At 43.3% G+C, this 27,267-nt stretch overlaps 1 long non-coding RNA gene across 1 annotated transcript; it reads right to left on the reverse strand.

Annotated features, from left to right (window-relative positions):
- On the reverse strand, nt 1–27,267 carry LOC140517627 (uncharacterized). Its single transcript, XR_011971656.1, has 3 exons — nt 26,914–27,267; nt 13,534–13,710; nt 1–427 (listed from the first exon to the last, which is right to left on the reverse strand). It is a non-coding gene; the product is annotated as an uncharacterized lncRNA (long non-coding RNA).

A 27,267-nucleotide genomic window follows, 5' to 3' on the forward strand; every position in this document is an offset into this window, starting at 1 on the left:
GAAGCTCAAATGAGAGCTTGGATGTGTTCTACTTTGCAAGCCCTGAAGTATTCCAAAGACATCCACTCTTGGCATCTTGACCAAGGTCATGCTGTGCCATGTCAAGACTGTCTAGCTTTGCATCCAAGGGCACTGCATTCACTTGTCCATTGTTAAACTTTCTCTTCATGAAAGTGATAACTCTGTTTTAAGGACTAACTGACTGATGGGGTATTTCAATGCAGGTCTTGCTTTCTTGTTTTTTATCAATGTTTTATTGATGTTTTTCTTCTTTTACCATTACTTTCTTTTCCCAGTGACTCCTCCCTGGTCCAGCCTGAAAGAGGCCTCTTTGTACCAAAATAGTGCAAGCAGACAAAGCAAATCAGGACTTTGGCAAATGTCTGACCTTGAATGTTATATTCTGGACCAACAGGCTACCACCTCTCTGCCAAGAGAAAAAAGGCAAACTTCACCATCAATCTTCTGACTGATCATTGCATGGAATAAAGAGCTAGAGTCTTCCTCTGATTATGGACTCAGAATACTGTGACCTATAGTTTTAATTCTTTTAACAGAGCAATAATGTACCTCTGCTTTCATAAACGACAGTTTGCCAGCCATTCCCCAATCAATGTAATGGCTTTGTTTTTAGGTTGTTTTATTTTTCTGCCACAAAAAATATTTCTAGAAATGTCTTAGCTACCTATGGTTTCCCTCCATCTTCTCTCCCCTTAGGTGATATGCCCAGTAGTGTCGTCTCTGGGTCAAGTGAAAGTGGGACTTTCTTCTTGGCTAAACAATGGAAATCTTAAATGGAAAACGTTTCAAGGAAACCACCATTTCCTACAAATCTGACTCTAACACTAAGTGCTTGAAGGTAATTGTCCCAGCTTAGGGGGTGAAGCATCACATGCAGCTAGCCCCAAAGACCAGAAGTGAGATTCTTCTGGGGTTTCCCTTCCTAGCAGAACATGGCTGTGGGGAGTGGTCTTGCCCAGTAAAACCAGCTCCAATGGTCTTTCCTAAGAGGAGAGGGTCTCAAAATTGACCAAGGGCTTTCCATACATGTCCTCAGTTCAGGTTCACAACAGCCATGGGAAGTAGGTGTTCTCATTATCCCTATTTTACAGAAGGAAAGCCAAGATGGAGAGAGGTCATCTTGGAAAGTCCCTTAACCTCTTCACTCCTTTCACACTTTCACTCCCATCCACCAGTCACCAGACATCTACTGAGTGCCACCTGTGTACACCACCATCACAGGAAGTCTCAGCCTGGGTTTTCTTGTTAGTTACCAAACCGTTACCCCACACCTCCCTGATAGTTGGAACTTCCTGTTCATCTTCCTTCATCCAAACCATTTGTATCAGCCAAAGAAATGAGGCGTTTGCACACACACACTACGCTTTTGTTCTTTCTCCTTTCATTTCCAGTCAGGCCATGGAAATGAGCTCATTAGGCTTAGCTTTGAGCAAATTGTGCAACAATGTGGGATATACTTTCCTTGTGTGGGCTCAGACTTCTTCACACATGCCATCTTCCTCCTCCTCCTCCTCCTCCTCCTGACAGAACCTGGACTCTGCCTCTGGGTCTCCTGGCTCTAATTCCCTCCCATGCTTTCCCAGCAGCTGGAGAGGGGCTGGGGAGTCAGGAAGATCTGAGTTCCAATCTAGTCTCAGATACTTACTAGCTTTGTGACCCTGGGTCAGTCTGTTTGCTTCCATTTCCTCCACTGTACAGTGGGGTGATAATAGCAACTCCTTCTCAGGGTTGTAGTGAGGATCAAATAAGATAATATTTGTAAAAGTGCTTAGCAAAGTGCCTGGCATACAGGAGGTGCTTAATAAATGCTTCTTCTCCTCCCTTTTCCCACTAAATATGCCATCAACTTCCCCCATAAGAAGGTAAGCTTCTTGAGGACAAGGACTGTCCTTCCTTTTGCATTTGTACAGTCAGTGTCTCACACATGGAATGTTCTTAATAGAAGCTCCATCCACCTATCACCTTGAGGAATGTTCTGGAATCTTTGGTCTCTGGTGGGGAGTTTTTCCTCTCACTCAGGTCTAGACTCTTCCCGGACTCCTCCTCTTCCTCCTCATCACCTACATTGCACTTTGCAGCCCCTAGTGAGTCTCTCCCAGGATGTTCTTGAAAGTACCCAAATAAGCTGACTGCTCAGGGCTACCTTCTCCAGAAGCTCCCTCCTCTTCCCTTCTACTGCATTGGTCCTGATGGGAACCTTCTCTCCTCTCTGTCTGGCTCTCTGTCCTTGGTGTGTTCTCTTCCCACCTAAATCTAGGAGCTGCCAGAGACTGAGACCATATTCCTTGTTGTGTGAGCATCCCGAGCATGTAGTGCCTGGCACTCAGTAAAGTACTCAATATGTGTTTAGTGACTGACTGCATAGGAAGTACTTCATCAATGCTTTATCTATTTTTCATTATGATTCAACAGATACATTGAGTGCCATTATGAATGTGGCTAAGCTCTGCAGACACACAGAAAAAGTGATGCAGCTCCTGCCCTCAAGGAGATCAGGAGAGCAAAGTGGATGAGTAGAATGCCAGGTAGCCTGTGGTGGGGCTGGTGAAGGGTGGTGGTAGCAAAGAAGTGGTCCAGATAAAAAGCTGGAAGAAAACTGGAGAAAGGATAGAGCTCACTCAGCTGGAGTAGACTGGAAGTGGAGGATTCCATCAGGCAAAAATGAAAGACAAAGACCTTCCAGGCCCAATGGACAACCCATGACCAAAGCCTCCATTGAGAGGAATTTGGAGAAGATCCAAGAAGTGCGTGACTGGTGCAGAAAGCAGGGGGTGGTAGCTGAAAATGAAGGTTGGCACTGGCTTGGGGAGGGGTTTCAATGCCCATACTCTGTAAATACCCCAGTGAATGTGAAGATGAAGAACATTCAGCTCTATTCTGAAGGACCTGGTCACCTTCCTCGTGTCCAAAAGTCATCAGGCTTAAACCGGAAATAAATGGACATGGCATACTGTGATTCAAAAACCTGACTCTTTTTCTGTCCCACAGATTTCCTGAATATTCTCATGGCTACAGGCAGAGCTGGGGTTCAGTTACAGTCCTCCCTCCTATCAGCAAGTGACAGGAATCTTGGTACGTGATAAAAATGAGCCTGCTGCAGGCAGTAACTGGAGATGGAGAACAATCTTATCTTCATCATCAATGCTATCGGATGGGGAGATCATTGAACATGGCGTAACCTGATGCATGAGAAACCTCTTTGGATGTAAGAGGGGCTTGTGATTCCAGACATTGCCTGTTGGCCTCAGGGTGACCGGAAGACAAAGATGGGCAGCTGGGGATCTGATGAATCGTAGTAAGACTGAGGGACCTTAAGATAACTCCTTCATAACTCCTGCCCCCAATGTTGAGGTTTTCCCCACCTAGCTACTTTTCTGTGCTTGGGGGATGGGGGCTATTGTGGGAGGCAGGGGGATAGAAGTGTAAAGGCTCACTAATCACAAGGAGAAAGGGGATATTTACCAGCCATAGATCACCTACTAGAATAGAGGACACAGTCAGTTCTCCTTTGTCTCTCCTTGATATTAAGAGGACTGTCCCCTAGGAGGGCTGCTTGAGCAGGTTTCAGAAGCAACTGTGGGATCAATTAGAGGTCAAGGGAGAATCAAACCTGCCTCCTTTGAAATCTGGCAAAAATGACTTTTCAATTTGTATTTCACTCACATATAGATTCTGAAACTATAGGAAGGGCCAGCAAACAGGATGCACTTAATAAATGGTTTACCATCCATTCATCCAATTATTCATTCATTCAGTCATCTATCCAACCCAGCCTTCCATCATCTACCTACCTACCTATCTATTGATCAATCAATTGATCTATTGATCTATTCCACCTATCTATCTATCTATCTATCTATCTATCTATCTATCTATCTATCTATCTATCTATCATCTATCTATCCATTGATCTACTCTATTTATTTCTCTATCTATCTATCCAATCATCAATTCATCCATATAACTATCTGTCATCTATCTATCATCTATTTTATTAACAATCCATCATCTATCTATAAATCTATATATTTGTCTATCATCTACCTACTTATCTAATTATGTAGCTATTAGTCATCTGATTGCATAACTATCATCTATCTATCAAATTACCTATCTAGTTACCTAATCTAGATCGATTATCTAATTATCTCTCTATCTATCCATCTAATCCATCCATCTGTACTGTCTTCCCCAATTAAAATGTGAGCTTTGGTACAGGAATTATTTTGTTTTTTCCATCTGTATTCTCAGTGCTTTGCACATAGCAAACACTTAATAAATGATTTTTTAATCCATCTCTCCATTCATGATGAAAAAGGATGTTTTCAGGAAAGTCAGCATCAGCAAATATACTCAGGGGGGAAAAACAACTCCTCATAGATGGTAACTAAGGTGATAGTGAATGGAATGCTCAGCCTGGAGTCAGGAAGATCTGGGTTCAAATATGGCCTCAGACACTTAACTTACTGTGTGACCCTGGGCATCTGACCTATATTTGCCTCAGTTGTTTCAGCTGTAAAATGGGGATAATAATAGCATCTACTTTGAAGGGTTGTTGTGAGGATCACATGAGATAATAATCGTAAAGAACTTAGCAGCGTGCCTGGCACATAGTCAGCTCTGTCCAAATGCACACTATGATGAAGGTGGATAGCTAGATAGGAAGGTGTTAAAATAATCTGATGTGAGACAATGGAGCCTTGGAACAGAAAGGGCCTGAGAAATGAACCAAAGGCAAACACTCTCCAGGACAGTAACCACAAACATCTTTGGCAACCAAAGAGGTCTCTCCATGTGCCTAAGTGATCACCCCTCTGATGTCACAGAAAAGAGAGTCCTTGCCATTGTTCTGAGATACTTCTCAGGTTGAAATTTGAGGGATCGACTGGGCAAAAACAGTAATGTCTGGGCACTTTGGTCACCAAATGCTCGTGAATTTAAAGGAACAGGACACTTGGTTTGTTGGAGGGAACAGAGAAAAGGTGAAGGGAGAAGAGACCAATCAGTCAATCGATCAATCAAAAACCATCGAGTGCCAACTGTGACTAAGGGCTTTTAAAATAGATTCATGCCAAAAGATCAAAAGGCACTTTTAGAACTGTATCTAAGCAAGACCTCAATTTTGGTTGTTGTCCTTAGTAAAGTCCAATTCTTTGTGACCCCATTTAGAATTTTCTTGGCAGAGATGCTGGAGCAGTTTTCCATTTCTTTCTCCAGTTTATTTTACAGATGAAGAAACTGAAGCAAACAATATTAAGTGACTTGTCCAGCTAATAAGTATCTGAAGCCAAATTTGAACTCAGGAAGATAAGTCTTCCTAACTCCAGGCCTGGCGCTCTAACCACTGCACCACTCAGCTCTGTAGAGATTCTTTAGCCATTGTAAATCATCACAGGTAAAGTAGATCAATACCAGCTAAAGAGTTAAAAACACATTCTCTCTGAGAAGCAGTCAGGCTACTTGTCCATTCTCCATGACCACAGGGCACAGGAAGGTATTGGTGGTATTGTTGTCTCAAGTCATTTTGAGGTGAAAAGAATGCCTGGACTGGCCAGGAACCATAGTGCTACAGCAATTCACTGTGTGACCCTGAGCAAGGTCACACAATTCAATCTAATTCAACAAGCCAAAGCCCCCCTAAATCTCATACATTGGTGGTGGGGCTCCAGCCTGGCACAAAGAGAGAGCAATCTGGTCGTATTCAATGTCATAAGACTGGTCATCCCTTTCAACCCAGCCTTTCCAGTGCTAGGACTTGACTGTAGAGTCAGAAGAGGAGAAGAGGACCTATTTATACTGATAAAATAGTCAGGGCTCTTGCAAAAAAATGTAAATAGCTTGTCTACCCAACCATTAGAGAATGGTTGAGTAAATTATAACATATTAATTCAATGAATATTATGGTACCAAGGAAGGAAGGAAAGAAAGAGGGAAGGAGGGAAGGAAGGAAAGAGGGAAGGAGGGAAGGAAGGAAAGAAGGAAGGAAGACAAGGAACAGTAGAAGGGAGACGGAGGGATGGAGGGAGAAAGTGGGGACAGTCAGAGATACAAGAATTTCAGGCAAACCTGGGAAAGGAGCAAAAGCTTTGTTTTTGTTGATCTTATTACTGTTACTTTGCTTGTTAGTTCATTTGGCCCTAGCATTTGGAAAAGACTTTAGCAAGGTCATGAAGTCCATTCCCTAAAGATAAATTGCAGGGAGATTATAGAGAGCCTTGAATGCACATACCATAGTCTTTCCTGGCCTTAGTTTTCTCCTTTGTAATATGATTGAACCACACAATCTCTAAGGTACCCTCCAATTCCAAGTTTGGACCACATCAATTAAAACAATTGTGTAGAATTTATTGGCATTTCATTCATTTATTCAATGAGCATTTATCAAATGCCTACTGCCAACAGAACCCTGTGCTGGGGCAGGGTGGAGTGGGGGCAAAGGATGGGTCACTTCAGCTCTGATGCCCAGCCTGCTCTCCTCGAGCTCCTGGTCCAGATGGGTTTATATTTATCATTTACCAGACACACAGGCCAAGTCAAGTGGAGTCAATGAGCATTTATTAAAGTTTCTACTAGGTGTGAGGCACTGTGCTGAGCACGGAGGATGCAGAGAAAGGCCCAAGACTGCTCTCAAACTCATATTCTGATTAGGAAAAGAACGTGCAACAGTTCTCTAGAGGGGAAGCGAAGTGAATAAGTGTTTATATAACACCTACTATACACTAGACTCTGTGTTAAGAACTAGACAAACATTATCTCCTTTGATCCTCACAGTCACCCTGCAAGGAAGGTGCTATTATTACTCCCATTTTATAATTGAGGAAATTGAGGCAACAGAAGTAAAGTGATTTGCCCAGGGTCACATAGCTAGTCAGTGTCTGAGGTGAATTCTGTCTGATCTTCCTGATTCCAGGCATACTACTCTATGCATTCTGACACCCCTTTGCTGCCTACAAACAAAATAGAAACTGGATAAATTGGGGGTAGTCTCAGAGAGAAGACACTAGCATTAAGGGCTATGATTCCTTCTCCCCAATACTGTTCCAGTGAGGAATACTCAAAAGATTCCCATCCACAAGCTCAGCCCTATGAGCTTTCTCTATGGGCAGCAGAATGGCATTCCAGACCTTTTGCCAAATTCCGTTCCATCTCCCTCACCTTCTGGTCTCCCTTTTTTTTCCAATCCCCTTTAGTGCTGCAAGTTTATGGAAATGGATGCTTAGAATCCTTCAGAGAGACTCCCAGGAAAATTACTTATGGTCCTCCCCCTTCCTTCCTGCCCCCCTAACAAAAAAAAGTATTCCAGTCTCCTAGGCTTTCTTCTTCTTTACAAAGCTTTATAAGCACTAATCCTTGCTGATGGCATTTAAAGTCAGATAATGTGTGTCTGAGTGGATGGATGGATGGATGGATGGATGTGTGGATGGGTGCATGGACAATGGACAGACAGACAAATGGATGCATGGAGATGTGAGTGAGTGGATGGATGGATGGGTGGGTGGGTGGATGAGTGAGTGAATGAATGAATGAATGACTACTCACTCATCAGTCCAGAGGATCAAGACTTAGAGATCTAATTGAAGCCTCTCCATAAAGCATTTTCTGAGGCCTCCATTTCTTCAAGCAGCTTTCAAAGTAGAGGATCTCTGGGGCCCCCTTAATCCTTGTTATCTCCTGTTTAAATGAAGGGGCTAAAAGAGGAAGAGATTAAGGGGCTATTTGGATCCCCTTGGTTTTTTGCTTACAGGGTAAACAAGGAGAGATTTCTATCACTGTCCTGGGTTTTCATTAATTCCTTGCCCCTTTTCACAAAGTATTTATTGAAACTAATCTGGAGAGAAGAATTCAATGGGTAATGATAGTCCTTTAGCTTCTGTGGTCAGGGCTCAAGGTGCTGCAAGGAAATGGTCAACTAGGAAGCCCCAGACAAAGGATTTCAGAGTGGCCCATCCCCTCCCCCATTTTGTTTAATGATCCTTTGGTTATTTCCTTAGACCCTAGAATGTTGACTTTAGGGCCAGAAGGACCTCAGAGGCCATGGAGGCCAAAATCTACCTTTATATAGGAGAAGATGGGTTCTCCAGAGGAGGCTGAGCAGCCAGGGAATGTCTCTACGACTCTGGGCCTGGACTCACAGAGCCCAGGTGCTCAAAAAATTTCTGCTGATTCCACTCCTGCTTCTCTGCACAAGTGTTTGGTCACAGGCAGAGCCCAGCGCAGCCTCCCCATTTGAGGCATGGTGCCGTGCACTCAGGGAGCTGCTGCCGGTCAGTGTCACAGGACCACAGTCTTGATGCTTAATTGAGCTCTGAATTTGAAGTACTGAGCATTGAGTTCTAATCCCATCCTGCCTCTCATTACCTGTGTGACCTGGGGCTGTTGGCTTATCTTCTCTGGGCCTCAGATATCTCCCTCTATCCATCTCCATGACCTCCAATTTCCATTCTGACTGGAATTATGATCAATTATTTTATAAGAGAAGAAATCAAGACCCAGAGAGGTCAATAGACTTGCTCAAGGTTTTACAATGAGTGTCAGAGCCATGATTTGAACCCAGGTCCCTAACTCCAGATATGGCCCTCTCTCTACTTAGCGCATACTACTTCCCTCATTGATTTCTGAGTGGATGCCAATGACATCATTCACTCAAGAAAATGATACCTAGAGAGTGTCAGTGCTTGAAGAAAATTTTTGAGGAGCCATGAACTGAGGTGGCTTTGAGGGTCACATAATAGGCCCTCTATTCTCTGATGTGGCCCTTGGAGGGATAGGGCTCTTTTGGCTCACTGACTGTGTTGTTTGTATCATGGATAGAAATTGTAACTCTGGTGTCTATGGTTCTTTAAGTCTGTCCCAACAACCAAGAAAAAGTGGGTAAGGTAAAGGTTAATGTCTGCATTTTACAAAAGAGGAAACTGGGGCACAGAAAAGGAAAGGTTTTACCCAGCACACACACCAGTAAAAGTCACTTTGAGATGAGATCTCTAGACCCACTGTCCTTCCCCCCATTATCCAGGCTGCTTCTTTCCAAGAAGGAAAGAGAAATCTCCTCAAGACTGAGAGAGTACTTTGGGTTACTCCTCTAATCACACAATCATGCCTTTAGAACTGAAAAAATTGTAAAGGCCATCAAGTCCAGCTCCATCATTTTATAGATGAAGGCATTATGACATGGAAAAGCTCAGCGACTTGCTCAGAGTCATATAACTAATAAGCATCTAAGGCTGGTTTAGGCTAAGGCTCCTATGCACCACCCACTACACCACTCCCCCTTATAACAAATATCCTGAAGGAATTGGCACAAGATCATAAATCTTGTGTTGTAACAGGGGTTAGAACCCATGTCCTCTGGCTCCAAGCCCAATGACCTTCAGTATCTCTTTGTTGTTGTTCAGTTGTTTTGCAATTGTACCTGACTCTTCGTGACCCCCTTTGGGGTTGTTTTGGCAAAGATATTGGAGTGGTTTGCCATTTCCTTCTCCAGCTCACTTTTACAGATGAGGAAACTGAAATAAATAGGGTTAAGTGACCTGCTCAGGATCACACAGCTAGTAAGTGTCTGAGGTTAGATTTGAGCTCATGAAGATGATGAGTCTTCTTGACTCCAAACCAGGCACTCTGTGCACTCAGGCACCACCTACTGTCCTCTTCAGTGTCTTAGAACATGGTAACCAACAACTGCACCAACATCTACAAAGTATTTTACAGACGTGACTCCATTTGATCATCAGAACAACCTTGTTCAGGTAGATGTTTTTATTATTTCCATTCCTCAGTTGAGAAAGTTGAGGCATGGAGTGATTAAATGATTTGCCTATGGTGGCAGTGTCTGACATAGACTTTGGACCTCAATCTACTTGCCACATAGTTGCCACATGTTTAAAGGTGTGTGACCTTGGTTGAGTCCCTTCCTACCTCAGTTTCCTGTTCTGTAAAATGAGGGGGTTGAGCTGGATGAGTTCTAAGAACCTTTCCAACCCACATCCTCCATGAATCTCTGTGTGAATTGGACTGGGCTCTTCCCAGTTGTATACTTTATGGAGTAAGACAACACTGGCCCATCAAGGGTCAGGGAGAAGAGAAGTCTTCCTTTCCTAAGTCCAACTAATATTCATTAAGCACCTACAGTGTGAGCAGACATTTAGTTAATTTAGTTAAAAGAAGGCTCTCATGTTGTAGATCGAAAAACAGTGTCCAAAGAACCATTAATCCTGCATGAGAATTAATCTGTATGGAAAGAGGGAATGACTGTTGGTGGGAGGCAAGTCCAGGATTCTAGAGGACAGTAACCAAGGGGAGAGGCAGTGTAGCCAGTAGAAAGTGAGCCAGATTTGGAGTTCAAATCCCAACCCAGTCACTTATTAACTGTGAAACTTGGTGCAATCATCCAACCTCTCTGAGCCTCAATTTCCTCATCTGTAAAATGAGAGGATTGGACCAAATGGTCTCTAGAATTTAAGATCTTGAGAAATTTGAAATCTCTGACCCTCTACTTACGGGTAGTAAATGGCAGAATTGAGATTTGAACTCAGGTCCTTTGACTCCAAAGCCTAATGACGCCACATCTTGCTAGCTGGGGTTTTTCTTCCTATGATCATTCCATAAGTGGATTGATTGAAAGGAGCTGGGAGTGTTTAAGTTTAGCCTAGAAAAAGAGAGCAGTAGGAAAGAAGAGAGGAGGAATGCCCTCAAGGATCTGAAGTTCCACCATACAGAAGGAGGAAATTAACCTTGTCCTGCTTGACCTCAGAAAGTAGAATTAGGAGCACTTGAGAGTGCAGGAATTCTTCCTAGTCATTCGAGCTGACCCAAAGTGAAATGGGGGGGTGGTAGCAAGTTCTGGTCCACGAGAATCTGTATAGCCATTGGTCAGGGATTCTGTAGACAAGATTCTTGGTCAAATAAGGATTAGACTAGATGACAACTGGACCCCTGAGGTCACTTACAGTTTTGAGAGTCCATTATTCTCTTTTTCTTGGGGATGAAGAAGGAAATACACTGGAGTCATTTCTTTGCTCAGTTTTGTGTGAAAAGGATGTTGTATGTAGATTTCTGACTGAATTCTCTCTGGGAAGAATCCAATTTGAAAGAGAAGAATTTCAGGTTTTGAGGAATCATTTTTTTTTAACCTTCCTGGCTTCAGATCCCAGGACACAAACCACCATATCTCCCAGTTCAAAAATCCAAGACTATTTCCAACTGTTGTAATCCCATCAAAGTGGGAAAGAAGGTGGGAAAGGTTTCTAGTAATCCCTTAAAGTCTTGAGAAGGAAGTTGTTGAGTCTAAATGCAAACAAATTTCCACCCCAGGGAGGATTAGACAAAGATGCATTCCTTAATCCGCTTCACTCACCAGGAGAGAACTGCCCTGGGTGCTGAACTTTGGAGACCTCCATCACTTGGATTTTTTAAATTAGATGTTGGATTTAAAACAACATTGAGCACTGATACAACCAACTAGCCTTGTTTAAGATTCCTATGGAAATGAATTAATTTGTAATATCTTTCAGTATATGAAATCAGGGGAAATCCCCTTTTCCATAGTAGTTCTCTTTTTTATTTTGTTTTGATTTTACCAACAACTGGAAAAACAATAACCCTGGAGTATACCCGCAGTGTACTGACCCCTCCCTCACCCTTTCAGCCCCATTGCGGCAGTAGCCTGGTCTCAGATTCCCCTAGAGCCTTTTCTGATCAACTACAAGTTAAAATCCATTATAAAAAATAAATGAGAAAACAGTCATCCCCAAACACTGGCATTGTTTCCCCTTAGTCCAATAACACAATTAACTTATACACCTCAACTTAGAATTTCCAGAGGCCAGAGGGCCGATTTCTCCTGTTGATACTTTCAAGGCCAGAGATAGCTCAGAGAAGAATTAGCTGAGTGAAGAGAAGGGAAAAGGAGCCTTTTCTATTCAGAAAATAAGTGAGATTGGAGAGGCTGCTGAAGAGTGAAGGCTCAGCATCCTCTCTCTTAGAGACAGACTGGCCCTATTCAGGTGGTTTTTCCTAACACATTTCTTCTCATAAAGACCATCTCAGGAAGAAAAAATAAATCAACCAGAAACCAGGGTTTAACTGGTACTGTTGAACTCTGGGAGGGGAAGGGGGAGAGAGGTTTAGAGAATTAAATTACTGGAAAGAGTTGCTTAGCGGTTACACACTGAATTGGAGCCAGAGAAACCTGAGTTCAAACCTATCCTAGTTATAGATAGAATGCTGAATTTTAGATACTTAACCAGTCTGTAAAATGGACCAAATGTATCAACCTTAGAGGTTTATTGTGAGAATCAGTTGAGATAACGTATATATAAAGTGATTCACAGATTTAAAGTTGTAAGAATGTGAATTATGATTATGGTTATTAATTTTCTTCCACTCATTAGTGAAGGATAGAGAGGACATGGAGCAGAGCAGAAAAAGTGCTGGACTTTAGATCAAGAAGGATTCAGTTCAAATCCCACCTCTGATCCTTACTAGGCAAATCTCAAGTTTCAGTTTCTTCTTCTGCAAATTGGGGATAAGAGCTACTGTAGTACCTGCCTCACGAAATTTGTCAAAAAGATCAAATGAGATAGTATGTGTAAAATGCTTTGACAGCCCTTAAAGTGCTATATAAATATTGCTATTTTGTTATTATTATAGGTTCCACATTCTCCTAACCCTCTCAGTCTATTTCCTGTGCATCAGACTCTTGGCTCTTTAAAGGAAAGGGTGACTCTTTCAGATCTTCTTTCCTTTGTGTAAATCAACCTTTGGGTCGTAGAGTAGAATTATATTGGCTTATTTCCTATGAAATAGCATGGGGAAGAGACCCTGGCTCCACTTTTAAATTCTTACCTATGAAATTTTTGTGAAGAGATAAGATGATATGGATTCTTGTGTATAGATTTACTTCTAGATATACAAGCAAAAGAAATATAGCAGGCTTCCCTTTTCCTTTACTGAGCCCTCATAAATTCCCATTCCATTCCTATATTTCTGGGGAAGACTCTAAACTGAAATTGTCAGGGATGAAAAACCCAGCAAGGAAGATATGAAACCATCAAGCCCCAGGCTTTGGAGTCAAAGGATCTGAGTTCAAATTCCATCTTTGCCACTTACAATCTATAAGACACTGGACAAGTCCTTATCCTCTCTGCTCCTTGTTTCCTCATCTATAACATAAGGGAGTTGGACGATATTTCCTCCAAAGTTTCCTTGAGGCTTAAATCTATGATGCTAATATTGAAAAAACAAAAAGTAACCAGAATAACATTTACAACTCTCAATCTACATTCCTACTTCCTCACATATATGAATGTATATAAGAAACAGTTATCTACAGACTGAAGGTATCTGTGATGTGAGTATCAGAATAGGACTATCAGGTTTTCTCAAATGATAATAGTCCAGAGTAAACTACACCTGTTCCATCCCACAATTGATTAAAAGATGTGGAGAATTTAAGATTAAAATGTGTTTTTTTTATTAACTGTGAAAAAGCATTTAAATTTCGTAAAACAAGCTTACCCTTAAGTTTACCAAAAAGATGAAGTAGAAGACAGAGAGACATGCTTGAAAGTATGAGACTGGATGCTTTCTGAAGTCTTGGTCATTGCCATAGAGGAGACACAGCACAGAATCCAAGTTGAAGGAAGATTTCCTGTAGACTCACAAGTTAATGGCCCAGACCCAAATGGTTTCTTTCTGGGTTAAAGAGATTTAAGAAATATAGGTTATTAATACTGATTATTAACAAACTTATGACAAACTCCTAAGTCCCTAAGTCCCAAATTCCTCCCTATCCCAACTCCTGATGAAAAACTGGGATTTCTACCCTGTCTTAATTTCTGCATAAATTTCAGTTAACCCTGGTGTATCCCACTGGTCCCCTTTCTCTGTTCCAATGAGATACAAATATTCAGTACACAGAACTCATGGTCAACCACTGGAGTTTTAAGTCTAGAGAAACAGAGTCAAAATAAAAGAACAACACAAAACATAATAAGAAAACAAATCACAAATGGGCATCTAATAAAGAACAGCTCTGTGGAGGGGAGATGGAGAGGAAAATGTCTTATTGACCTTCTTCAGCTCCTCAGATAGGAAGAGTTAGTTCATCCACCTTCCCTGCAAAAGGATTTCCTCATGATCAGAACATCAAGCCACAAAGTGTGCATCTGTGATTGAGGGCAGGCTTTTTATCTTTCTAGTCACCTTTGCAGACTTCCTTTATCTTTTTCCTAAGTTCAGGAGTGGATGATGCAGCCCCCCAAACTTTGCCATTGCCCCCCTGTGTCTTCAGATCAGCCCCCACAGGGCTTGATCACTCCATCCTTTCCAGTCGTCTCAAATTCAACCTTTCCCCCCAGGACCTTTCCTCAGAGATGATGTTACATCTGTATATAGCATATAGTACACAGTTATACTGGATATATGTATGTGTGTGTGTGTATATACATATATATATATATGTATGCATGTATGTATGTATGGATGGATAGTTTTCCCCCTCAGTGGAATGGGAGCTCCCTGAGGGCAGGAACTGCTTTAACCTTTCTTTGTATGTCCAGTGCTTAGCACAGTGCCTAGCACTTAGTAGGTGCTTAATAAAGCGGCCAACTAGTCCAACCAAAGCACCAAAAGAGCCTCACTATAACATACTTTATGAATGGTCCTCTCACTTCTGCTTAAAGGCCTATACCTCTCAATGAAATTTAACAAGGAGAAATAGACATCTCTGCACTTGGAGGAAGGGACAAACAATCATCTAAGATTGGGAAAACTGCTGAATTCATTTTGCATTGGTCTATGGGTTTTAAGTGGCCCTGAGGTTGACAGGACCCAACAGTGTGACACACCCACCACTGTGTCAAAGATCTGTGACTTCTTCCACGTGGCAATTCCCTCCACCTTCCCAGGCCTTCTCTAACTTGGTAGATGCATCTTTGAAAGTAGTCCAAAGCTCAGAGATGGTAAGTGATTTGCCCATGATCACACAGCATCAGTGGTAGCATTCAAACTCATATCTTTTTGACTCCAGTTTGGTGTTCTACCTTTCATAATTATAGGGTATGGAAAAGAATGATAGTGCTCTGGGAGGAGCAGCAATGGTCTTCATTTCACCACCACAGATCAGAAACTTTCTAGGACTTGGCAGATAGGCTTTGACAATTGCTGTGATAACTCTGGGGCCACCTTGATTCTAGGCCCAGCCCTCTATCTACGTAGTTATCTAGCTTCCCAGTATCTCCCCAGTAGAGGGGATTCTCCTTGAAGGTATACTATGTTTTCTGTCTTAGCATTCCAGGTGCCTAGTACATAGTAGGTGCTTACTATCTCCTGGTTGGATTGGATTCAAAGGAGAAAGCCAAGGCCAGAGAGGTGAAAGGACTGGTTGGTTGTCAGCAGATAAACCAGGTTTCTAGGTCGCTTCTTGTTCTAAAGGCAAAGACCTCATTTTATCCAGGAGGAAATCATGCTCCAGAGAGAACTTACTACCTTGAGGTCATCTATGACGTGGGTCAACCAAACAGCATATATTGAACATGTTAAAGAAGAGACTTGGGAAGAACAGAAGAGTCATCGTCATAGCTTGGAAATGAAGACCTTAGGATTGGACAATCACTGATGTCTTTTCTAGCTTCCAATCTTGTGGCCCTGTAAGCCTCTACTCCTCTCTGACTCGAGGATGCCTGAGAGCCCTTCTAGCTATGACTCATCCACCATTCTGCTCCCTTTTTCTGGGCCTCAGTTTCTCCTCTCTTTAAAAGAATGGACTCTAAAAATCTGCCCTTGGGTCCCTCCAACCTTCCTTCTCATCATATCAATAACCCAAGCTGTAATTACAGTTAAATTCTAATTTGATGTTGAAATAGTGGCAGCTTGTTTAGAGAATGGTGAGAGATGGTTTTCTTTGATTGTATTCCCTCCCTCCCTCCCTCTTCCATTGTCTGCCCCTAAGTTTTGCTAAGGGTGGGAAAGTAGCACTTTATAAGCCCACTAAAAGTATCACAGGACAGAAGAGACCATAAGGATCATCTACTCTAACACTCTCCTCAGGTCAGAAAGGACAGGAGACATGTCCAAAGTCATCCAGTGACAGAGCCAGGATCCAAGTCCTGCCTCCAGATGGAGGGGTCTTTCTACCACATAATGTTATTAGCCTCATTGAGCAAAGGGAGAAACTGAGGCCCAGAGATACAGGTGTAGTACAGCAACAAGAGCTCTAGCTCTGGGGTCAAAAGACCTGGGTGGAAATCCTGCCACCGGTGCATACTAGCTGAGTGGACTTGGACCTTCACCTCCCTGGACCCTAGTCTCCCTATCTGTCCCATGAGGAGGCAGGAGCAGATATCAGCTCCAGACTAGGATGCCATGATGTCACCAGCAGAGGTAATCAGCTGGTTGAATGTCAGGGATTCCCAAACCTTGGCAAGCTCCAGAGCCCATGTCGGGCACCTGCCCCTGCCCTCTGGTGCCCTATGACTCCTGTAGCCAGTGCCCAGGGGCTCCTGGAGCCAGACTGAGTCTACGACCCTCTCCCAGACACTGAGGCTTTTCCTTCCTGGATGCAGGGACCATCCCACCATCAATGAATGGTGACTGATGCTTCCCCACCCAGGCTCAGGTGAGCAACTTAAGCAGCGGGCCTTTGCTGCCCTCTTGTGTCTCTTGGAAGAACTTCTCCCCCTGAGCTTCTCAGGCTAGCTGCCTTTGGCAGGGGCTGAGATGGAATTTTCTTGGGACAGAGAATGGGGAGGTCAGCTCTAGAGTCATCCTGCTGTCCCTGAGTTCCAGATGCAAAGTGTCAGCCAGTCTACATCTCGAGTGTCATGGGAAGGTAATAGAACAAGAGTCAGGAATCCTCATTCAGAGCTACTCACCTGGGAGTTTCCTGCCCTCCATGAACCCTCAGCTCCTCATCAATGAAAGAGGAACGATTCTATTTGTTTTGTTGGGTCTGTTCTGAGAAAAAGACTCTGCAACCTGGAGGCTTAAAGACACAGGCTCCAGCTGAGTTCATCACAAGGAACCTGGTCTGCTTACGCCAGCCAGAGACTGGGTGAACTCCCCTAGCAGAGACTGAGTGATGGGCTTTGGGAGCCAGGCTCCTAGGCTCTGTCTTCAACTCAGGGGGATGATTCAGAATGGCCATCTACTCCAATGACCTCCTTCCTTTTTACAGGGAGGGAACAAAGACACAGAAAACTCAACAGACTGGCTCACGGTCACCCAGATTGCCAGGATTAGAAACAGTGTCTGAATTCACATCTCCTGAGCCCAGAGCCTGAATGTCCCCTCCGTGTTGTTCAAGGAAAGCACCAGGGCAGGAAATGCTGGAAGTGGAGGATGGAGCCTTTCCTCAGAGTCACCGTCCATGGAGGATCCTTCATCCCAACAAAAGCAGAGAGACACTCCACTCACAGACCTGTCAGTACATGACCCATAGTGAGGGCTTAAACGCTTTGCATTTATTCATTCATCCATTCATCATTCATTCCCCCTTTGCCCCATTCCCTGGAAAGTCCATCACCTTTACATAAGGCCTGGAGTCAGGAAGACCTGGGTTCAAGTCTTGCCTCTGTCACTAGCTATCCAAACCCATTTATCTCACTGGTTTTTCCCCATAAAAAGCAGATGATAACAGCCCCTATTCAGAGACTGGTGTAAGAGAATGTGTGTAAGAAGTTCTGTAAGCCTTCAGGTGCTGCACAAAAGTTGGCAACCATCAACAAAGAACCAAACCATGTTAAATCTTTAAGCAAAACTCTTTACATTTTTCTAAGGAATCAACATCATAGACAGTTCTAAAATATGAAAACAACATACCACATTTGCTCACTGGTCCTGTCCCTCCTAGAAAGTCCAAGTGTCTGTTTCTTGCTTTGGGGTTCTGAACATTCTTTCTCCTTGCTGGAGGATGGCTAGCTCTTCAGCCCGCATCTCCCCAAATGCTGGCACTCTCTGGATTTCTTCTTTTCCGTCCCTGAGCACATGTTCCATGCCTTTTATGCATCATGCTTCATTCAGCTCCACCCTAGTTGCTCAACATGTAGGCAGTTTTCCAGTTCTCACCCTTACAAACTAAATGTTTGGGAGTATTTCTGTACCAACAAATATGTCCTTTCTCCTTTTCCTGATATGTTTGGGACACAGTCCTGACAAAGGGATCACTGAGTGGGTCTGAGATATGAACAGCTTTATCATCATATTTTAACCTACCTGAATTGGAAGGGACCCCGGGGGACCTTGAGTCCAGCCCAAACCTCTAAAGAATCAGCACCTGGATGTAAGAAATCCAGTTTGTGCGTGAAGACCTCTAAAGAGGAGGAGCCCTTAGCCTCCCAGAGGTGGCTCTCTTTGATTTTAAAACTATAAACATTCCTCCTAAAATGTGGTACTTGGAGTTGAGCACAAATCCTTAGAGAAGGTCCTCAGAGTATGCTGCTCTTGAGACTGGCAAAAAATGTCCTTGGTTTGGGTTGCTGGGTCATCTACGGGTATCTTCAGACTTTTATGTTTAACAGCTTCCTGTCCCTCTTTGGATAACCTTCCGTACAGCATTTTTAGGGGCCAGAATGTTTCACAGACTCCAAAATGAAGTCCAGATCCACTGAGAAAAGTTTGACCCGAAGATCCATCCAGGAATAAACAAATTGCTGAAGAATACCTATTGTCTGGTCTAGGACATACTGCTGGATGGACATCCAGGCCTTTAAATCAGGGCATCTAACTGCAGGGGGTCAGGGAGCTGAGCCAAGAATTGAACAGGAAAGACAAGAGGGACTGTGATGGCTTTTGGAAAATTATTTCATAATTTGAATAAATTTTCATTCAGGTCCTGCCCCAGTTGATGGTCTTCTTTTCCGTCCCAGGGCTGTGTCCTCTCTCTCTATCTCTCACTCTCTCTCTCTCTCTCTCTCTCTCTCTCTCTCTCTCTCTCTCTCTCTCTCTCCCTCCCTCCCTCCCTCCCTCCCTCCCTCCCCTCCCCTCCCTCCCTCCCTCCCTCCCTCTCTCTCTCTCTCTCTCTCTCTCTCTCTCTCTCTCTCTCTCTCCCTCCCTCCCTCCCTCCCTCCCCTCCCTCCCTCCCTCCCTCCCTCTCTCTCTCTCTCTCTCTCTCTCTCTCTTTCTCTCTCTCTCTGTCAATTTTCCTGTATTTCTCTCCTTTCTACCCCCATCTCTGTCTCTCTCAGTTTCTCTCCTTCCCCTCCTTCTCCCTATATCTCTCTGTCTCTTTCTGCCTGTCTTTGTATCTCTCTGTTTCTCTCCACCCTCTTCTTCTCCCTGGACTATTATTCAAGCCTCTTAATTGCTGTCCCCTCTCCAATCCATTCTCCACTCTGCTGCCACAGAGGTTGTCTGAAAACATTATTCAGAACGTGTCACTCTTGCTTTAGGGCCTCCCTGTCCAAGCTGGCCTCTATGAGGATAAACTAGAACTCCTTGGGTAGCTTTTAAGCTCCTCTCCATCTTACTCCAGCTCATCATTGCAGAGTTATTTCTACATTCCAGAACACTGGCCTGACGGTGTTGCCTGTACACTGGGCTACTTTCTCACCTGGTGTCTTTGTACAGAATGTTCTCTCTCCTTCCCTCTGCCCCTGGGAACCTCTTGCTTCATTTAAGATTCAGTTAAAGGGCTACCTTCTTATGAAGTCTCCAGGAATTACCTCTCACCTCCATTTCCTTCCAAATATTGTATATTTACTTTGCATAAATGGTATGGAAACTTATGTGTGTGTCCCCTAGTAAGATGTCAGTATTAACCACAAGATGGTGCTGTTGAGCATGCCAGGACCACTCAAGTGGCTAGGACCTGACTTGTCCTCTTCCCTTTTTGCAGTCAGGTCCTCTCCAGTCTCCACTGCCGTTTGGGGGCCTGGCTTCCTCTTTCCAGCACCAAAGGGGTTCTCAGGTCAAAGGGAAGCAGCCATGACCCCCACTTGACTGTTTCCCTCCATCCCGCTCCCTAACCTGCTCCCGCCCAGTTATGGGCATGTGTGTGTGTGTGTGTGTGTCCAAGGGCTATCTTCTGTATTCCTCAAACAAACAATCACCTCTCTCATAGCTTGACTCCTTGAACCCCAGCCAGAAATCTTTCTTTGGAAGGATTATGCAGGGATGGCTTCCCACCACGCGCGCGCACACACACACACACACACACACACACACACACACACACACATGCACATGCACACGCACATGCACATACACACTCCTTTGTTCCAAGATTCTTTTCTCTGCACCCCATCTGCCATACACATTCAGACAACACGCACCTAGCACAAACAAGACAGCTGCCCTTTACTCAGTTCCCAAATGCACTACCACTGTAAAATGCTGTTAAAGATGAAGTTGTCTGGACCTGGGATGGGTGGAGGGAGGAGAGGAGAGAAGCAGCTCTGGGCAGCCATCCCTCTCTCTCCAATTCTACAAGGATGCTCACAGCAGAGAGAGGTGAGGGCTGGAAAGGAGGAAGCACAATGTCACCCTTATAGCCAGGAACCAGAAGTCTTCTGGCTAGATAAATCCTAGCAGCCCTGCACTCAATGTCTGCTGTTGTACAGGTCCCAAGTCCAGCCAGGGTGTGGTCTTTAGTCTTCAGCCTTCTCAGTGTTGCCATGTACTCCACCACCACTTTTCCCTGGTGGTAATCCTCCTCTTCTCTATTTCACCCTTCCCTCTTGTGTGTCTTGCTCCCACAAATCCATTCAGTCTCAAGACAAGAGCAAACGTCTCAGAAGGAGAGGCTCAAGGAGGGACATGCAAGGAAAGCTCTGCTGAATTTCCAGGTATCCCCTCCCTTTCCTTCCAGTCTCTGAGGAGCCTTCAAGAGATGGTATTACAGCCAGGATTACTTTGTCTTTGTACGTAGCACAGTGGCCAGCACACACAACATGCTTAATAAATGTTCAATTATTTGCATTGTGTTGAACTGAACTATATCTTCTTTCTGAAACAAAGGTCTATCTTTCCTAACATAAATATTCTTCAAGTAAAGAAACAGCAAAATGAAACAGAAAGAGCCCTGGGCTTTAAGTCAGGAATACCCGGGCTCTTCCATTTCCTCTGATACTGCCTAGCTTTGAGACCCTGGGAAAGTCTCTCAACCTGGGTGATGCTCAAGGAACTCCCTTGGATTTATCCAGGAAACGATAAATAGGTGGTGGTCAGTTCCCACACCCATGTGACCAACTTCATACATCTATGGATTCTTCAAGGGAGGCAATGTAGCTGTGAGCCTCAGAACGACAAACTCTCTGGCGAATTCCAGTTGTGGGGCAACCAAAGGGCAGTGGAGAAGCCCATGGTAGTTTGAGTCTACAAGTGGAGTCTACAAGATATGACAAATGAAGAATATACTGGAGAAATACAGTAGCATAAAAGATGTCTGAGAGCCAGGTGACCAGAAATGAAGTGGACGAGTCAGGGGGATGAGTAAGAAGAGCCCAAAGACTCACAGGGGTCTGTGCAGGACAAAGAATAGAGAGGAAGAATCCCCAGCTTTGAGATAGGATTGGTGGCATGACCAGGAAAGTCACACCGGATGAGAAAGTATGGCAGGGTGGCAACCTGGACAAGTGCATGAACTACCCCTCTCAAAGTGTTTGAAGATCTACTATGTGCTGACATGAAAGTATCGTGGGTAACCTTTCTCAGACTCCTTTGAGATCTGTTCCAACATCTCAGGGCACCCCAGTCTATTCCTGGCTTCACCTTTCTCAGGAGTGACCTCAATCCTCTAAAGGAAGAACCAGTGCTTTCTTGTGACCTGGACTCTGCTTCAGAAAAGGAATTTCTTTTCTCAATTTCTTGACTTTAAAACAAACTAACTTAGGTTATGCCTTTTGCTTTAACATCATAGTCATGTTTGAAAATGGCTATTCTCTTCCTCTCACCTTTGAACAGCCTCCACAAAGAGCCCTCCTTGCGTGTAGCGAAGAAAAGCAGTTAAGCAAAAATACAGATCCAGAGACCACATCTGACCAGGGCCAGAACATTCTCTGGGACTGGTCTCCACCCTCTCTATCACGCACAGGAGTCTACCTTATCCTGTGCTCTCAGACAATAGCTGATTGTCTAGTTATCCAGCATTTGATGTTTTAGTGACCTTTAGATGTACCTCTCATAGGCGTCTGGTAAGCTCTTCTGGTTGTGTTTCGAGGGGCTGTCAGAGTACTTCCTTTGGGCCAGCAGCTTCCAGAGAGGCTTCTTCCTTAGTGGCTGCCTGCCCTCCCCACAAGGACCCCTCCTACCACCCCAAAGGCAGAATAAGAAGTGGAAGTCTCTATTCCCCTTCTCCTGACCATTCCTCTTCTAGCCTGTCTCATCCCACACTCTCCATCCTTGCTCAAAAATCCTTGTGTGTTATCTCAACAATGAGAATACTGATGTCCAAACAAGGGAATACAATTTCAAAATCTCTTTCTTCTCTGCCTGTGTTTTTTCCCTTATATCTTTTCCTCCATAAATATTGTAGCTCACTGGTATTCATGTCCTTCTAAATGTCTCTCAGAAAGCGTATGAGTTTTGTTGTTGTACCTGTTGTAAAGAAAAACAAAACAATTCTAAACATTCTCCCACACTGTACTCATGATTTTATCTTGGTCTTGGCAGCTAGGCAGGTCCTCAGTGGATAGAGTGTAAGGCCTGGAGTCAGAAAGCTCTGAATTTGAATCCTCCCTCAGACACTACTTTCCAGTGGTGTGACCCTGGACAAGCCACTTGACCAAGTTTGCCTCAGTTTCCTCATCTGTAAAATGAGCTGGAGGGGGAAACACAATCACAAACCACTCCAGCATCTTTGCCAAGAAAAACCTCCAATGGAATCATGAAGATTTGGACAGAACCGAGATGACTGAACAAGAAGAAGCCTTAGCTACATAAAAACAAACATTTAATTTCCTAAAGTCTAAAACTTTCTTCTGTTTGGCTAGTTTCGATATTGAATGCCCCATTCACCTACGGGTTCTTTTGAAAATATGATTCAAATTCTTCCCTTTTGTTAATGTTTCCAATAATAGTTTTGCCCATTAGGTTTAGTCACGTAGTTTGTTTTGTTTGTTATAATTTATTAAGAATAGTTGATTGCAATCATTATTATGAAGAGATGCCTACCAATCATCCTTTTGCTGGAATATCAGATTCCTAATTTCCTTTCAGTTCTTGTTAATAAAAAGAAACTGATTTTGATAGTTCTTAGAACATTAATTTTTTTCCTTTGTATCCTGCAAAATTTGATGTTTTATGTTGTCATTCCAAAATTTGACTACAATATTTGGGTGATTTGAAAAACCTGCTGGACCCCAAAGAAACATGCTTCCACAACATAAATGGGAAGCAAGGTCATCTTTGGGCAGACTCCCCTCTTTCAAAGGCTCTCATGGTCCCTCCATTATCCCCTCCCTGGGTCCTATAGCCATGTCCAATGGTGACAAACAACTCGGCATAAATAGACTGGACCAAGGGAAGACACCAGCAGTAAGGGGGACCAGGAAAGGCTTTCTCCCAAAGGTGGGTTGTAGTTAAGCTTGAAGGAGTGCAGAAAGATGAAGAGGCAGAGGTGGAGGCAGCCAGTACAGAAGTAGGAGACGGGAGATGGGGCCTCACCATCTAATCCTCCAAAAGCTAAGTTCAGGCCCTCAGGAAGTTCATCCACTCATCTCTAGAACTTCTGACTTAGGATCCAACCCAGATGATGGGTCATATTGGTGGTTGTTGCTCAGTCTTTTCAGTCCTGTCTGACCCTGTGATGATGGTGGATGAAAGATGAAGTGACTGAGGAAACAAAGGTTCGAGCTTCTGAGCAGATGGATTTATGAGGTAAAGCATGCCAGTTGCCCAACAAATCGGATCAGAACTCCTCAGTCTAAGCCTGGACCCCAATCACAAGAGCAGACAGACTTTTATACACTAAAAATAGCTAATCAAATAAGACCAGTTAATTCAAAGAAAACAACTAACCAGGGTACAATATGAGGTTATCTGATTTCTAATCAGATGAAAGATTAGAGACTTTCCAAGTTGGGAGAGGGAGAGTGAACAGTGCAATTCCATGAAATCAGGAAGAAAAAAGTATCCCACTCCCCCCTGTATACAACCAAAAGAGCATGGAAACAATAACTGATTGATTACCACAAGACCAATTTTTAGATTGCTTGAGATGTATTTGTGAGAAAACTCCTCCTATCATTCTCTGAATCTGACTGAGTTTGTGGTCAGCATAACCCAGATCCTTAGTTAAAAGTCTCTAAGTAGAACAGGCAATCCAGTTTCCCAGCCACACACAGCTATGTTCAAACAACATTATAAAATTTTCTTCCAGTTCCCACAACTGAATAAAGTTTTCTCACAAGAGAGAAGTTAGAATAGACCCATAATTAAAGAGAAGAAAGGGAACTGAGTTAGCTCCAGAATGGGCTCACAAGATGGATTCAGTGGAATTCACTCAGTTTCCATTACTTGCTGTCTCAATTCCCTCACAACCCCATTTGGGGTTTTCTTGGCAAAGACACTGGAGTGACTTGCCATTTACTTCTCCAGCTCATTTTACAGATGAAGAAACTGAGGCAAACAGGGTGAAGTGGCTCATCAGTGTCTGAGATTGGATTTGAACTCAGATCTTTCCAACTTTAGGCCCAGCACTCTGTCCACTGCCCCATTTAGCCATCTGTGTTTTTTTGGGACTATCTCCTTCTAAAATATTTGTGTCCCTTAGCACAGTGCTTAGCCACTTCATAAGGACTTTTCATTCATTCGTTTATTCATTCAGCACTGGGCTTACCTGGAGCCCCAGCAGCAGGCAGGCATTCCGCTATGGAAACAGTTTGGTTGACTCCTGATAGTTGTTCAGAAAAGTGGGAAAAACATTGACTCTGGGGTCTGAGAACCTGGATGCAAATTCTACCTCTGACGTAATTCTGTTTGAGAACCTGGGTAAGTGATCCTTCCTGGGATTTTTGATCACAGGTAAAATGAGGAGGTGATATTGGATATCCTTTGGATGCCCCCAATGGCTTCATTCCATGAACCAGGATCCATCCCATGAGCCAGTTAGCTGAGTGGGGCACCATTTCTTGATAACCACGTGCCTAATCGCCTCTTATTCAGGCATACTAAATGATGAAGCAGAGGATAGCCTGCAATGCAATTTCAGGGATCCTAAATAAGTCTTTGCTGGCCCCCAATGCCATCCCTGCCATCCTAGATCCCAGCCTCCACTGCTGCCCTTGGAGACTGCTCTTCATCAAACACAGAAGTGAGGCATTCAGGAGTTTTTGCTCATTGATAGCTCAGCACAACTTACTCTTCTAAGTGTGAGAGCAGAGAGTAGATTTTGATAAAGGCAAAGATGTCATTTCTTTTTTGCATGCATCCTTTTTATTATCTTTATATGTATATTTAGATGTTATTTTTTGTAAATTACATGTAAAAACAATGTTTAACATTTTTTAAAAATTTTGAGCCTCAAAGTCTCTTCCTCCTTTCCCTCCCCAGTCATTGAGAAGACAAGAAAGTTGATCTAGGTTATACATGTGCAATTATATAAAACATATTTCCATATTAACCATGTTATAAAAGAAAACACAGAACAAACAAACAAGAAAGGTAAAGGAAGTTTTAGAAAGTATTGCTCAATCTGCATTCAGACTCCATCAGTTCTTTCTCTGGAGGTGGATAGAATGGTTCTCATGAGTCTTTACATTGCTGAGAATTGCTACGTCATTCACAGTTCTTCATTGTACAACATTGCTGCTATTGTGCATAATGTTCTCCTGGTTCTGCTCATTTCATTTTGCATCAGTTCATATAAATCTTTCCAAGTTTTTCTGAGAGTATCCTGCTTGTCATTTCTTATACCACAATAGTATTCCATCACATTCATATACTATAACTTGTTCAGCTGTTCCCCAGTTGATAGGCATCCCCTCAGTTTCTAATTCTTTGCCACTACAAAAAGAGTTGTTATGAATATTGTTGTACATATGGGTTCTTTTCCCTTTTTATGCTCTCTTTTGGATATAGACCTAGTAATCAGTAATCAGTACCATCTATTGCTAGGTTAAAGGGTTCGCACAGTTTTATACTCCTTTGGGAGTAGTTTTAAATTACTTTCCAGAGTGGTAGGTCAGTTCACAACTCCACCAACAGAACATTAGTGTCTCAGTTTTCCTAGATTTCCTCCAATGTTTATCATTTTCCTTTTCTGTCATATTAGCCAATCTAACAGGTGTGAGGTGGTACCTCAGGGTTGTTTTAATTTGCATTTCTCTATTCAATAGTTATTTAGAGCATTTTTTCATGATTTTTGATACCCTTAATTTCTTCATCTGAAAATTACCCATTCTTATCCTTTGATCATTTGTCAATTGGGGATTGACTTGTATTCTTATCAATTTGACTCAGTTCTCTCTATATTTGAGAAACAAGGCTTTTATCAGAGACGCTTGTTTCATGTCCTTTCAAGTTGTTTCTGTCACTCCAGAATTTGTTTTGAGGCATTATTGTTAAGGAATTTGGAAGAGCTCAGAAGAGTTCCTGCCTTTTGTCTGACATCTTGACTTTGTCCACCCCGCCCCAAAGTAATTTCAAGTCAAGCCAATAAGCTTTTGTCCAAAAAGACCTTACTACTGTGGGACAGGCAATGTGCTAAGTAGAGAGGAGACACTGGGAGGCTGGGGGATGGAGTGTCCCAGAAATGACAGAATCTAGGAGTTGAGACATGGAGTTCATCTGATTCAATCCATACCTGAACAAGATTCTCCTTTACGAAGTACCTCCAAGGATGGAAAACCCACTACCTTCCGAGAAGTCTACTTCTGGACACCTCAAATTGTCTTGGGCATTCCTAAGGGGCAGGAAGAGTCCTGAAAAGGTCTGTGGGAAAGTATTTAGGACTAACTTTACCTGGTTCTCACCTATGCCGAGGAGAAAACTTAGCCCAACTAGAAATACCAGGCAGCTCTGAGTAGATCCCATGGTCTAGCATATTCAGAAGTATCCACTGAAACTGTTCCTGAAGAGTTTAATTCCAGTCTTGTGCAGCACATTTCTGGAGTGACTGGGGCTCAGCCATGGATACTGATGTTGTCTGTGGGGACCTTGAAGCTGAGCGATCTCACAATCATTGCTAAGAGAGTGAACCTGGGTTCCGGAATCCTGACTTGCTTCACTTCTACTTCACTGTAGTAGAGGTAAGTTAAAAGGCATCCCTCATATCTGTTTCTCTTTCTTCTGTATCTTCACCTACCTGAGTTGTGA

The sequence above is a fragment of the Notamacropus eugenii genome, chromosome 1 (genome assembly GCF_028372415.1).
Source record: "Notamacropus eugenii isolate mMacEug1 chromosome 1, mMacEug1.pri_v2, whole genome shotgun sequence".
Lineage (NCBI taxonomy): Eukaryota > Metazoa > Chordata > Mammalia > Diprotodontia > Macropodidae > Notamacropus > Notamacropus eugenii.